This window comes from Numenius arquata, chromosome 2 (genome assembly GCF_964106895.1).
Source record: "Numenius arquata chromosome 2, bNumArq3.hap1.1, whole genome shotgun sequence".
In the NCBI taxonomy this organism is placed as follows: Eukaryota; Metazoa; Chordata; class Aves; order Charadriiformes; family Scolopacidae; genus Numenius; species Numenius arquata.
In genome coordinates this window covers 123,529,588-123,545,737 of record NC_133577.1, presented here as the reverse complement: position 1 = coordinate 123,545,737, position 16,150 = coordinate 123,529,588, and positions in this window count along the sequence as shown.

Below are 16,150 nucleotides of genomic sequence, written 5' to 3'. Positions count from 1 at the left end.
ACAAGACTGTAGAGGTGTCGAGACATCTCTGAAAACCTTTTTTTTCCTGTGCTCACATAAAAAACACTATCATATCAATACCTAATGTACCTCTGCTGTGTGTGGAGAGGAAGAACTTTTGTTCTTATGAAACAAGAAGGCATGCAAAAGGGGAAAAAGACATTCATCATGGTAATGTTTCTGACTCATCACTTAACTCACAGAATGATAATTTAAACAAACCTTCCAAATCCTCCTAAGAAAGTACTCTAAATAGCATAAGAGAAAAACAAGAGTCTATGGAAGATGCTGCTAAACTTGTGAATAATAATTAACGTAACTATATGGCTTATCTTGGTGGAACTAAGTTCTGCACTGCGTTCAAAACTTTTCCAACCTAATGGAACACTTTGAATGATCTTCTATGGGGACTTGCATGATACACAAAAACACAGAAAAATTCTTTACAAAAATCTCTTTTAAAAGTAACAAACAAATAAATAAAGAAGCAAACAAAAAAACTTTCATAGCTAGATGATGCTAAAATATGCAAATTGTAAAGAAAAACATAAAGGTACAAGTCAATCTGATTTCTGTCAGTGTGTTTGGTGGAGGGGTTGTAAATTGAATAGAGAGAAGGTAGATAGCACTATTATTGGAGCATCAAGGAGAAAAAAAAAAAAACCACACACAAAAAAGGAACAGCAAAAAGCAACATTTTTGGTCTTTAACAAAAGGCCAAAACAATAACATATAATAACAATAAATATTTAATAATTGTAGAGAACCTAGAATCATAAAATCACAGAATCATAGAATCATAGAATCACAGAACAGAACGGGTTGGAAGGGACCTTTAAAGGTCATCTAGTCCAACCCTCCTGCAACGATCAGGGACATCTTCAACTAGATCAGGTTGCTCAGAGCCCTGTCCAACCTGACCTTGAATGTTTCCAGGGATGGGGCATCTACCACCTCTCTGGGCAACCTGTGTCGGTGTTTCACCACCCTCAGCATAAAAAATTCTTCCTTATATCTAGTCTGAATTTACCCTCTTTTAGTTTAAAAGCATTATCCCTTGTCCTATCGCAACAAGCCCTGCTTTCTTACAAGCCCCCTTTAAGTACTAAAAGGCCTCAATAAGGTCTCCTTATGGAGAAATCTGTAAGAAAGGAACAAGTCTGGACAGGTGCCACTTCTGGCTTTTATTGCTTCACTGCAGCTGCGTTTAGTAGCCCAGTGTTTGGTAACTTTCTGATTGTAACAACCTATAAACAAAATTAAAAAATGTAACTGTAAATAGCAATGCAGATGAGCCACTGTTCTGAACCGAAGAACAAGTGCAGTTTGAAGAAAACTTGCTGGTATTTTATCAGGGGATAACTAAAATTCCTTTGGTGACCTGTTGGGTGTTTACATAAGACAACCAAAAAGAAAAAAAAAAAAAAAGGCAGCAAATTATCAGTCACTTCTAGCAGGGCAGATGTTTCATGGTAGGATTGTTAGGAAAAGGAAGAAATTGGCTTTTGGAGTCTAAATTTTAGGTGAGGGTCTTACAGTATCTCTTCAGATGTACTGAAAACAAAATCTGAGGTAATTATTCCTTCCCCTCTTGAGATTCTACATGTAGGTTTTTTTTTTCCTATTAGATCCAGTCCCACTGTATGGAAATGTTTTTTGAATAATCCAAAGTGAACACTTAAGGGAGCAAACTAGTAGGAGTCATGTTATGTTGCCCTCTCAATATGGAGTTAAGTGACAGACCTGCTCTAAGGGCTCTACAAATGATCCATGCAGAAGGAGTCTTTAAATAGTTGTTGACAGTTAGTGGATCTTTCCTTCTCATTTTTGAGGCATTCCAGTGCTAATGGAAAAAACAGGAGAAAGAAAAAAAAAGCATCTGTATCTAATCCACAGAGACTCTTCCTTTATCTGCCATGTTAAAACTTCATAAAATGTACAAGCCCTCATTGACACTAAGGAGTTAATGTCTAGGATGAAATCCAGTTTTGAGTCTTTCAGACCGTAAGCTTAAAATAAGACTTAAAACTTAAAAATAATAAACTCAGCAGTGAATTAGTGTCATCATGCTATTGATAAAGATTCACAGTTCTCCTTGGAGAGACAAGTTTGGTTTACTTCATGAATGTACTTTTTGTAACAAAGACTTTACCCTGTGACTCAGATTTTCAGATTGGACTACCTAAAACTCTTATGTCTGCCTCTGGAGTTTGGTGGCTAAAAAACCCATTGTCCTAACAGTTGACAGATACAGAGTTATTGCTCTAAACAGCTGTGCAACACATCTGCAAACAAGGACAGCTTAATACAGGAATCCCTAATTACTGATGAGCAGTTTAGTGGTGCCAGCAGGCATGGATTGCTGTAATAGACTATAATCACAATAAGTCAATCAAGTCTGAAACCCAGGAGAGGACTTCTGCTCAAGGAGATCAGCACGGCATCAACACACAGCATGGGGCACATGGCTGGAATGTGATTTCATTATATTAATTGCAGAAATCAAGTTGACAGGTAACAAATACATATGTCAGAGGGAATGTAATGTCCTGGTCAACTGCAGATGGACAATTTCCATTTTCATGTGTCATTAGACTTAAGTAATGTATTAAGTGACCTGATTCTAGTTTTGGGAGGTTCAGCTTGTTATCTAGGTGCAGCTAGCACTGAGGAACAGCTATTGCCACTAATTTGTGAGAGAACTCATAGAACAATAAGTTGGGCATAATAAGAAGGTGGAAACAAAGAAGTGAGGTTGCTGTGTTAATGACAAGATAATTATTCAGAAGAAAAACATCAGCAGGAAAACATATAAAATCTGAGGAAAAAAGATAAATTCAGGTGATGGTAAATCAGCAAAACCGAGGATAAGTTTATTCAACAGCAGAACTTAACCCTTCTGCACTTCACTGATGGCAATATGGCCAGCAGACACTCATCAGGTGATTGTACTGATGCATGTGAATATATCTTAGCATATGTCTTGTTGTATATCTTCATCTATCTCAGGGCAATCCACAGCTTTTCCTCACAAAATGCTTGTCCCAGCCCATGCCTATACACACTAGTCATTAAACAATCGTGGTGTGCCTATAAGTGCTGTGCCTGATCTTGCCCTCAAGTCTCCACACCCGACAAAAGAAGCCAAAATGAAAGTGACCCAAGGATCTGGGATCTCCAAAAGAGATTTTGAAGTTGTGACATATACAAAAAATAACCGTGATCTTGATTGAGTTAAACAGACAGACAGATGCTTTGAGCCCTTGCTTCTTGTAAAACTTCAGTTTTGCTTTTCTTTGGTTTTAACTACTCTCTATTTATTTTTTTGGCTGCATACATATATTTTGATAGATATAAAGTTACATCCTTTCAATTCTATTTCTCTCTGATTACCACCAGAGAGATTTTCTTGAAGAGCATGTCATGCTTGTCTTTTTGTGCAAATATAACTTATTGTTTAAATATAACTGCTGATTGCATTGTTTTTATGAATTTGTTTAATTAAGAACCTTCTCCCAAACATTCCAATCACTTCAGTTTCATTAGTTTACTCTGGATTTACCAGATTAATGTATAAAGGCTAATATTGACCAACATCCACGTGACTGACACTGAAGTTCAAATTGGAGTTCTAAAATGCTTGATGTTCCACCTAGTTCTAACTGGTTTTGTCATCTTCAAATGTTATTGTTACCAAAAAGTGTTAAGCTGAGGCTTCAAAATTTTACAAGTTATTTTTTTTTCATTTCAGCTGACTTGCTCATGCCAAATAGCTGTCCCAGAGCAAGTACATGTTGAAAGAGGAGAATGTGTGCTGGGAGGAAGATCGGCCTCATGTTCAGTTCATCATGGGCGGCAACACATCAATCAGGCACAGCCCCTGAGAAGGCCCTCAAAGTAGATAAACTAAGTACCAGACACACCCAAGACCTGGACTTCCACCACAGAATTTCTTTTCCTACATAATAGAAAATAGTGTACATATCTATTTAAAAAAAAAAATAAAATTCAAACAGTTGGGTGTTAAGATTCTAACAATAGCATTGAGAGAAATAAGAAATGCGATTTTGATCTTCTGTTGATTTGTTGGCAAGAATTTTGTATGGAGCTTTGCTGAATTCACGTGCAAAGGTCAAACAGCAGAATGAATTCATATTTACTGGTTATAGGTGCAAGATAGCCAAGAAATATGTCTATTAGAGCATATGCCGTATAATGTCTACTATAAAGAAGTCCAGCTGAGTCTAGTTATTACAAACTTCTGTCTATTTCTGTTCTTTGCATTTCTGTACAGTAATTTCTCCTCTATATCTCTAACATGAACGTGATATTAGTTCTGCATTCATAATAATAATATCCTGTTCTTATACACTTTCCCCTCGTTAGAGTTGCATAGAACAACTTACAGAAGGTACCACTGTTGATGTCCTGTTTGCATGAATGAAGAACTTCGGCATTGCATTTCTTAGAAAAATATTATTAGAAACATTTCTTACAAAATACATTTTAGGCATATGAACTAATGGTCGTCTCTGCTCTTCACAGTTGCTCTGCCCAGTACATTGATCAAATCTGTAGGAAAACATAACATCTTCTATTAAAGCAACTGGTACAGCCAGGGAAAAATAGTCAAACCAGCTTAGAGAAGTCTTTTTTGAGGCTGACAGTGAACAACCTGACAGAGTAAGTCTGATGTTTGTTTGTTTAGAGAAAATGAGTTTGTTAGCATTTAGCTGAATTTACATAATAGAAATATAAGTTATTGTAAATTCCTGTACCCACAATCTCAGAAAGAAGTGGAGCCTGGGACAAAGAATGAAAGAAGTTAATGCATGTGTACACAACTTCTAAAAGATCTTCGGGCATTTAGGCCCTAAATAATATCTAATGTCTGTGAAATATAGGTACTCAAGTCCCATTTTCAGAGCTAACTGAGATTACTTAAGTATTTTGTTGGGTAATATATAAAAAAACTTGAGTTATTTCCACATGCTCAAAGTCTGAATTTGACCCTTCATCTCCAAACTACTTGAAAATTCTTTCTTGGGGATGATTTTTAGGATGTAAGTGATTAATAAATCAAGATGCTAAGCACTACCAGCTCCTACAAAGGTTAAAAGTGCCTCAGTGCAGTACCTCCTAGACGAAAGTGTCAATTATTCCACTTCAAGGCTTCTGCTTTATTTCTGTATTTTAAACAATACTGGACTTTTATTGCTTTTGGCGAGCAGTGAGCATGTCTTTGATATAGCACAGTCCCTAATTTTGCACACAAAAGGGATTTTGACATGAAAATTGTAGTATCTTTGGATCAGTCCTTAGGAAAACCAGAGGAGTATTAGGCTCTTATTTTTTGTTTTCTTTACCAATTACATATCTAAATTCTTCCATGAAGAATGTCTTGACAGAACAGAACAGATAAGAAAGATTCATTCTCTGTACGGTGGTAGAAGATTATAAAATACCTTAGTAACAAAGTTTAGAACCACAAACACACACCCTTTTTTAACAGTGGGGAAGTAGGATTTTCTCCTTTCATTCACAAACTGATGATCTTCACAAAACAAACTTTTTGAGAAATGTAGAAGAAAAGTGAAATCCTCTTAAATATTCTGCAGGGCCAGCTCCTGACAAAGTTCAAACACTTTCTGAACTGTGGCCCAAGATTTGCTGTTCTGTGGCCTGGAGCTCATGATCAAAATAGCATTTAGGAACTTTTTAAATCATATTTTCTGTTAGGGGAGCAGATAAGAGAATATGATGTTGCATGGAAAAAATTTTTATTTGACAACTCGCTGATGCAATATTTGGTGAACTGGTGTTTTGAAGTATGTTTTAGTCTTTTTCTAATCTATTAGATTAAAAGAGTTTTTCTTTATTTTATTACAAGTAGGGACTGTAGTAATAGCACTGTTTTGGAGTTAGTCTTATAAATAAGATCAGAAGCCCAGTATGCATATTAGAATATAATAAAAATAATTAGAGAACTCTTTCCCCAAAACATTTAAAGTAGGAAATGACAGAAATACTTTGGTGCAATACTGAAGGACACGTGTTTTGGTGTGGAGGAACATGACTATGAGACAAACCATGCACAATCACCTTGCATTTTCTTGGGGCTAAGGATGTATTAATGATTGGGCCCTACACCTAAGTAATCCTTTAAGTCTCCATATCAGGGAGCACCGGTTGGTGACTTTTGTTAGGGACGTATCTGTTCTTCAGAATACTTGTGAACGCAAATAAAACCAAAGGATGTTATTGTGTAGAGAGAAATTGTGAAGCCTGTACAGTTTAGAAATGCAGTTTAGATGCAGTTTTAATGCAGTTTAGAAAATTGTGTTTCTCCGCCTTCCCCCAAACTAGATGAGTGAGATAAGAACAAGGAGGAAAATTAAACTGCACAAGAGGCAGCCCTGCTTTTGAAAAAAAGCAACACGTCAACACTCAGCAGAAACACTCAGTGTTGGAAATCATATTTTGTGGAATGAATTTCATGTTCCTTGATGTAGAAAGAAGACTGTTGCTGTATCTTCCCGTTTGCATAAAGCTGAGTGGGCCCAGAGAGGTGCTAATCAAAGCTAAGGAGGCACTGATGTAGTGACAGGACAAGGGGTAATGGTTTTAAATTGGAAGAGGGGAGATTTAGACTAGATATTAGGAGGAAATTCTTTGCTGTAAGGGTAGTGAAGCACTGGAACAGGTTGCCCAGGGAAGCTGTGGATGCCCCATCCCTGGAAGTGTTTAAGGCCAGGCTGGATGGGGCTTTGAGCAACCTGCTCTAGTGGAGGTGTCCCTGCCCATGGCAGGGGGGTTGGAACTCAATGATCTTTAAGGTCTCTTCCAACTCTAACCATTCTATGATTCTATGATTCTATGATCACGTGCAGAAAGGTTAAGTGACAGATGGCTGAGAAATAGTAACATGATGAAGAGGCGTATGCAGGGTCCTCCTCCCCCAAGCAATCTGAAGGCATGTTCTATTAGGTCTGTGACTTGTTCAAACATCTTTGGTAGTGGGACAGTAATCAGATATTGTGTCAGATCAGAATGCCAAGGGAGGTCGGATACATGTACCAACAGGGGTCAGATAAGATAGGTGTGCCAAGGCAGGGAGGGGAAGAATGCAAACCTCAAATGGGGTCAACATGGAACAGCTGCCAGAGGACTGAATAAATTTTCCAATATTATTCCTGTTTTACTTACACACATTTAAAAGGAAAATTAATATATTTTGAAATATTATATCCAGAGTATCCAGAGTGGTTTTGGGGGTGAAGCGGGAGAAGAGGGCAGGCAGTACTGTCTTGTTCAGAGTAATATCAAATTAGGGATATGCGTATTCACGCACCCTTATTGGTTTCTATCTGTTAAAGTATGTGTCTTGTGACTTCCCTGCTTGAAGGAATTAAACTTTGTTTTGAACTCACATAGACATTTACAAATTTCTTATGATTCGAGCCTGCAAATATTATGTTGCCATGGATGTTAGCCTCAGATACTCCAGGAGTTTTTCAGTAAAATTGCAACAAAATCATGAAAGATAAGTGTTTCTTCTGATTATTATTTTTCTCAAAGAAGAGTCTGTCTGCAGCAGGTACAGACCTGGTCACTCAGCTGTTTTCTCCAGCAACTGGAGCAGTGCCATACTGTTGAGAAGAGGTGTAAATTCCACAGAGGTGTGGGTCAAGACTGACATCTGTTTTTTTCAAAGTTGAGGTCAGTAATGGGAAACAAATTAAGCATGCTAAGCCCCTGTTTAAAGGATTTAATACATTAGTAAAACAACAACAAGATGGAAAGAGAAGCAGTAAGCCACCCAGCTCTGTGTAAATATCTTATAAGGTACTAGACTTAGATGCAGAAAAGATAAGCAAAGCCACAAAGGAATTTTCAAAATCATCATCTATATTTCAAAGACAGTGGAAGGTGAAGGCCATATCCAAGTTCCGCTGAGGTCATTGGAAAGTCTTGTGTTTACTTTGATGAGGTTGGATCTAGACTTAAAAACCAACCTGGTTTTCTCATATTATATGACAAATGTGGCTCAAGAGAAAGGCAAAGTACAGATAGACTGAGGTGTGTAGGCTATGTTTGGCCAGCTGACGTGGAATATATTGCTGATGATGGTCCTGGGCAGATGGTTGGTTTGCATGTCTGAAAGTTATTACATTTCAACTAGCCCACAAAAAATCAAAGATGTCTGAGGTAACAGTTTGGGGCCAGCATAGCCTGATGTTCCTGGATCATTGTGGTTCTTCCCCAGACATTAGAGGATTTGTCTTTTAAAAATTCTGGAAAATAAAGATCTATTCCTCCAGAGAGCGTCTGAAATAAGAGTAACCTGGGATCTTTTTAACCTGCTGCATTTTCCCCAGAGATACTCTGAATGGAGTTACAGTCTGTTGCCTAGCTCAGGGCCTAGCTAAGAAGCTTAGACTTCTAGAAAGCAGCTACGACTTCTCTACCTCTCTGCCTATTTTGATTATGCAAGTGTCCCAACAAGTTGTTACTGGATTCAGGAGGCTACATGTGCCAGCTGTTGCTGGTGTTTGTCCCTCCCAAGTCTGGTATGACCTGCCTCTCCCTCTGCTGGAAAGTCTGCTTCCCCTGTCACCCAGGTTTCCTGCTCAACTCCACTCACTTCTGCACAGCCCTTCCTTTCCCCATGAGCAACGCAATCTAACCTAATGCTGCTTCTACTGAACAGTAAAATCAAATGTTTTCAAACTTGCCTTTATCTGAAGACAGAGCAATTAAAGGTTGACTGAAAAAAACCCCAAAAAACCCAACCCTTTTAAAGCATATCTATACGGTATAATAGTAATTTTTTGTTTTAAATCTAGTGCCTTTCCTATAGTTGAGCCAAGCATGAAAAAAGTTTCTTTCACATTCTTTCACAGTTGAAAGATGGTCTGAAGAATACAGCATTTTCTCTTTATTTAGGATTGTGTCTTTCTTAGATAGTCTCCAGTTCAGGGAATTAGGATGCTTCTGTTTTCTAACATGAGCTATTTGATGAGTAGAAGGACCATGACCGTGGTTAGGCCTAATTGACAGGAAAGCAGGTAGCTTTGAAAAATGGATAACCTGGAAGAAGTGTCCCAAGCTAATAGACTAATAGGCAAGAGGAGATCTAGCAGAAGGAAATGAGAAAATCTAATGACCAACGAGTAGAGGAATAGTTGAAAAATATGTTTAAGATCTGACAAGAAGGGTGGGGTTGAGTGAACTGGTGGGAGAAAAGTCTTATGTTTTCCGCCAAAAAGAAAACTTTGAAGTTACCTTCAAAAGCTGTTTCCAATATTTCCTTTTTCTTATTATCAGCAAGTCTTGGTGGAAAAGAAACATGAACTTTTTAATTGGGAGAGAGTAAAATAGATAGCCTGATATCATTTGTATAAAGGATGACTGCAGTATAATACCGCTACAGGCAATAGTAAGGCTAATGTCTTTAAGCCAGCTAAATCATGAAATGTTTATCTAACTTTCAAGACCCCCACAATTACAATTGTTTCTTTTTGTGATTTCTTTCTTACCATTCCTTTTCCTTAGATGTCCTGTTGATGTTTCAGGATTGCCTTTAATGGTCTCCCAAAGGAAATAGCTGAAAGATCCAATATGGTTTCTTCTTTAGAAGCCAAGAACATTTTAGCTCTTTCAACATTTTTTTTGCATGGAAGTAGGAATAAATAATATGTGGAGACTGCTTCATATCACTGTTAACAATTTGACGTTACTTTCCTGAAATACTTTATTTATCGGAGAATCAAGTTTTAAATAAAGATATATCTCTTTAAAAGGGTATTTATATGTGACATTCACTATTTGCCAACAGCTGTAGATTTTGAAACTTGGAACATATTTAGATCATGCTATTAGAGCCGTAGGTATTATTTGGTTTCTCTAAGCTTGCTTTGCATCTGATTGGCAAAGTCCCAGTCTGTTTTCAAAAGCAGAAGCCCAATAAAAAAAATGTAAAGAACACTGTTTTGGTTTCACTTCTTTCTGATGTTCTAGGCAGTTACACACACTAGTGTTAAGAAACAGTTGAATAGATACACAAGAGCATGTTGGTGACAAAATAGGTAAGAAGTTTGTTTTCCTGATCAATCCCTCAGCAGTCAGTAAATACCCAGGGGACAGGTTCATTACATGTGAGTTAGATCAAGCTGCTGTTAAAGTTGGATTCTGGACAAACTGAACTGCTTGTTGAGTGAACTGCTCAACATCAAAGAGAAGCTTACACATTATGCTGTTTTCTCAGCTCTGCCCAATTTCTTTGTTCAGAGGTATAACCTTATTTACATGTATTGAAACCCAAATGGGAAAATGAAATTGCCAGTAACAAAACTGAAATGCCTTCCCCAGTTAAAATGTATAAAAATTGCTGGTTTATTTATCTTCTGAAATCTTATGTTTATTATTCTAAATCTTGAAGTGCTAATTTCTTCTTTATTACTTTTTTTTTTTTTTCCCCCCTCATTTTACCAGCAGAATATTTGACTAATTGGACCTGGATAATAATCGTTCCAAGACAGCCTAGATCACTGTGATGGTACCATGTTTCAGTAATAACTAGCCTACTAATATTAACAGATGTAATGAGGAGAGCACTGCATGTTGCAAAATATATTCAAGAAACAAGACAAATCACCGCAACCCGAGTTTCATATTTGTAAAAGTAGACTTTTGCAAAGACCCAAGCTGGTTATTTTAGCCATGTTGCTCTCACTGTGGTAGGTGTGATGTAGATGTATTCTGAAAGTTTAATGTTTTTACTGGGATTATAAAGGGTCTTTCTATGACCCTAGTGATACAGTTCCTTGTGTTTTAAATTTAGTCTTTGCTTGCCTTTTGTCAAATTTGAGGAGAACTTGTCCAGTCTTCTGACCATTCTTCAGAGGAGCTCTGGAAAGAGCAGGATGCTTTCAGTATTTACTCGCTTTACTTAAGTAGTTACTTATGCTTTTCTCTTTGCTTGCAATGACGAAAAGTTGCCACCCTGAATGTACATAACAACCACGTCTTAGCTTACAGATTCAATCAAGGCAGCAACCTGGTTTTGCCCCTCCAAACCCTCAAGGTTGTGCTGAAGCTGGTTCTTACCATCATACTATCTGTAAGTGAAAGGACTTTGTCTGTGGATAGGAAAACTGGATTTTTATAGTACCATTGAAGTTAACTCTGAATATAAATGCTTCACATGGCTTGTGTAGTGATTTTCTAGGCATTTTTCTGGTGGGAAAAGTGCTTCATTGTCTGCTTTAACATGTGATGGTTATTTCAGTTATGCAGCACTACAGCACACTACTGTAACAAACTTGAGGCTTTAACGGTGGTTGTGCTGATGCTTGGTATGGCCCATCCAGCTCACTGCTGTAGGTGACTGTATAAGTAGAGAGAAGAAAGCAAATATTTGGCAGAAAGCTTTTAAAACATTGCACTGGAATGAATTCTTCCACCTTAGGTTCTCAAAATAGTTTGCATTTAGAAATGCACCTATATGGCACCCCGCTATAGCCCTCACCTTTTCTGTTTTGTGGAGGATTAAAACTCAGTGACCTGAAAGTGGCATGGCTATAAGCAAAACGGTTTTGCTTGAAGAGCTGGGTTCAACTACTCAAAGAGCCAGGTTCAACTACCTGAAAAGGTCAAGGAATATAAGACACTGTCACTGGGCACACCGAAAGGACCTGAGTGATATGGTGTTTAACGCATTTCAGTTCCTCCCATTTCAGGGGAACAAGAAGCAGTAGAAATGTATGAGAAATACATAGAAAGCTAGAAAGCTGCTTCCACTTTAAACACTGATTCTTTAAGAATTAAGGGATTGATTTTGAAGACATTCAATAGAATCATCATATTATTTTTACAAGAAATCACCAGAACTTATACACAATCTTTTGAAATCTCACTGGGTAATTTGGCATGTGAATATCTTTTGAAATTCAGTGCGTTCCCAAGTGGTGAGTCCAAGTTTGCCTGAGACTAAAGCTTGAAAAAAATGTCGAATTTTTGACAAAAGCTGTCTTTTCTACCTTTAAAGGGAGATTTTTTTTGTCTTTTTTCTGTCAGAAGTGTATATAACTGTACTAAAATTAATTAGCTAAAAAGAATGTAATAAGGTACATAATAGCTAATAATAATGTAATAAAAATGTAATGATGTAATAGCTTGAAATTCTCTTTGTTTGCAAGCAGGAAAATTATTAAAATCCCTGTGTACAGTTCCAGGGTACTTACTAGATTTCAAAGTTTAGAGACCAATGTTTAAATTAACAAATCCTAGCTAAATTGACAAATCCTTTTACTTATCTCATGATGATGATTAAACCTTATTTCATATACATTTCCAGGACAACTTGGCATAGAGCTGCTCTGCCTCACTGTTTGCATCTTTGAAATGGCTGTGTCTGACTTACTATGTGCTTTAACACTCTTAGGAAATCAACCAGCACATGGTGAAGTAGTTACTGTCACAGCCTAAAAATTGAATAGAGAAAGAAATCAAGGAAATAACCTTGTTTAAACTGAAGGCTTTTTAATAAAATTGAGCTTTCTGGTATTCACAAAATACATTATTATGTTGCACTATATTGGGCAGCTACTAGCAAGCCACAATGCTCAGTCCTTCATTTGGAAGTGCTGAACATCAAATGCTTAATTGACTCAATCCAAAAAACTGGATTTCTATCTGAGGTGAAAATGAGTTCTTAAGTTTCCTAAGGCCAAATTCATTGCATCCAGATTTCACTGCTTAGACTTAGCAGCCAGCGCAGTATGCAGTAGCCCTAGGTCTCTTCTAGACATAAAAGAGAGAAACGCCTGGAGGGGTAATGCAGATCTTGGGTGAGCTGTTTCAAGGCTCCTGTGTGGATAAAGATCCTAAGAGGACCACACTCTAAAGATGGCTGCCTGAAAATAAATCAAATGAAACTGATACTTTTCCATTATTACTTACAAGTAAATCCTTCAAAACTTTTTCAGTGAAGTTTTCAATGGTTCAAGTCATTGCCCATTCATTGCATTCCTTCAGATGACATTTTACAGTTGGATCAGGATTTTCCTAGATGTGGAAATATCTGGTTGCTAGAAATACTTTGCTATACACATTCTCTTTGATATAGAGGTGACAGTAACCATATGTCACCATTCACTTCATTTAGTTTATTCTGCATGTTGAAATGAGTATATAGGAGCCACTCTGAGCTTAGGTAGAACAGCCTGAAGGCAGCTTCCACAGTCTCAGAATGTTTCTCCCTTTCAGCAATTTTTACTGTGCATGTGTCTATATGTATGTATAACACACACATGTATATATGTATATACACACACTTATGTTCATGTATATATAATCAGAATACAGTTCAGAATGCCTAATTTCTCTACATTTGTACAGCTCTGGCCTTAGAACAGATTAGCAACTGTTTATGAAAGATTCCTGTGATTATATGAAGCAGTGGAAAAATGCAGTGAAACTGAATTGTTTGTAAGGAAATGGAAAGAGGACTTAAACTTAAACTTATAAATTCCAGCTTGCTAAGATGCACCTGATTGTCTAAAGAGCTTAGATGGAAATTATATATTCCTGTAGCTAATTAAAACTGTAGATGGGACTTTTGCTATATTTAGTAATACATAAGGTTTTATTTTTTATACTTGCATGCTAGAGTTTGGCTAAATAGGTGAAATGCAGAATGATTAGCTTAGGCTATGATATCTGGCAGAAGAAATGGTGGCTGCATAGACTTAGCAATACCCATGACAAAATTTGATGACTTTTCCATAAGGCTTGCCCCATACCTCCAACGTTGCAGGCTAAATGTCATAGCAAAGTTCTTTGCTTCCCACTTACTTGAGGGTTAACGCATCTAAGTAGAGGACCTGGTTTCGCTGTTGTTCCAGCCAGCAGGAATGGACTCATATGCTGCAGACAGAGAACAGAGCTGCTGGTGACCACTCTGCACCTTACAAATCCAAGTGGAAAGTGGGAAGAGGACTTAGTGTCACAGGTAACACATACAGAGAAACTGAGACTCTTTGAGACATTTTTATTGAGCATTAAAGGACTCAGGTTATGATGCTTTAATTTTGGAGTCATTCTGCTATTCACAGAATCATAGAACGGTTTGGGTTGGAAGGGACCTTAAAGACCATCTAGTTCCAACCCCCCTCCTGTGGGGAGGAACACCTCCCACAGGACCAGGTTGCTCAAAGTCCCATCCAGCCTGACCCTGAACACTTCCAGGGATGGGGCATCCACAGTTTCTCTGGGCAACCTGGGCCAGTGTCTCACCACCCTCACAGCAAAGAATTTCTTCCTAATATCTAATCTAAATCTCCCCTCTTTCAGTTTAAAACCATTACCCCTCATCCTATTGCAGCACTCCCTGATAAATAGTCCCTCCCCATCTTTCCTGTAGGCCACTTTGAAGTACTGGAAGGGGCTATAAGGTCTCCCTGGAGTCTTCACCAGGCTGAACAACCCCGACTCTCTCAGCCCATCTTCATAGTAGAGGTGCTCATGGTCTGATCTAAGCAGCTACACTGTGAACAGCAGCTGAGGAGGCATCATTAATTTCTAACCTTTGCTGTAACTTTTGCATAGAGCTATGTCACACATGAACAAGTGAGGAAAATATTATTCCAGACCTATGTATATTGTGTACACTGGGTTGTTATAAGGTTGTTTGTCATAGTTCAATAACAGGCTTGAAAGCTTTGGCCTCCTGCTGGCATCTTTCCATTTCTTGGAGCTACGAGTTAGCCTCCTACAATGTTTGGATACAAAGCCAAATTGCTCAATTTTGGGGGGCGCTTCCCACCTGGGCTTTGGCAGGGTTACATCTTCATTTGCTGGCTAAAGATGAGTTATCATTAGTGGAGTTAAATAAGCCCATGAAAAACGCAAACACTTTCAAATTTGAGATTCAGATGAACATAGGTAAAATACGGAGTTATGCTTGGTGGTGAAAAATTAAAGTATTTGATGATGTCTCTGTGTCTGACAATGATATAGTAGATTTTATCCAAAGAATATGTACTCCCAAGACGGCAGTGCTTGCTGATTATTTTTTATTTTTCATTGTTCTTATTATCAATGCATGTTTTTGCAATTTAAAAGTGCAAGCTTAAGGACATGATTCTTCTTGTCTTATTTTGGCAAAAATTCACTCTTTTTTTACTTCACTGATGAATTTGGCTAATAGTTGCAGGGTTTTGTATATACATTCAAACGGACATTTTTCTGACAATTTTCTACAATTTGAAGTAGTTGACATGACAATAGTTGAAAGAAAAGAGAAGTCCTTGGTTGTTTTATGTTGTTTATTTCAAGACAGGTCGAATTGGATCTTCCACATGCATCAGATTCTCCGCCTTCACACATTCCGTGTGATTCAATTACATTTAACAGGAAACTGACACCGTTTTAGCCACTGCCGGACACTTTTACTAACCTCTAGGTGTTGCTCCAGAAGGTCGCACATCTGCCATAGGTTCTGTTCTATACCCACTTGTCCTGTGAAAACAAATATATCCAATACCATGGGATACTCTGTCGGTGTTGGGTCCCTGTGTTTAGCAACCAAATTGAGACTTTCTCCAGATGTAGAACAGACTAATTCATTCACATTGTGTGTTTGGTTCTCAAAGAAAGGCCTGAGGCACTCAGAATGAGAATTTAGAGACATTTTTCTTAAGCTCAAAACATGATTTAAGAAGTCCTGCATTGGCAAAAAAAAAAGGATTTGCCTGAGTTTGTCTATTTATACATATTCCTGCTTCCCTACCCCTTAAGGCTGGCTGGGGGTATCAGGGGGATACGCCTTCCATGGGGACTCCAAGGGAATTTTGAGTTACAACAGCTGCGAGATCAAGAGTGCAGGGTAGCCATCTCACAGTGTGGAAGTGAGAATTTTTGCTTCCAGTTTGTCCTGGTCCCTAGTTATAAGCAAATACAATGTGTTTTGTTGGGATGACAAGCAGCAAGTGCATTGAATATGCCACAAGGAACTTCAAAATTACTCACCTTTTCTTTTTTTTTAATTTTTAATAAGAGAAACTTGGATTTTTTTCCTAATAAATCCCCTGTAGTCAGTTCTGCAAGGGTTTGTCAGGGAGAAAAAAGGTGCACGACTTCTGTCATT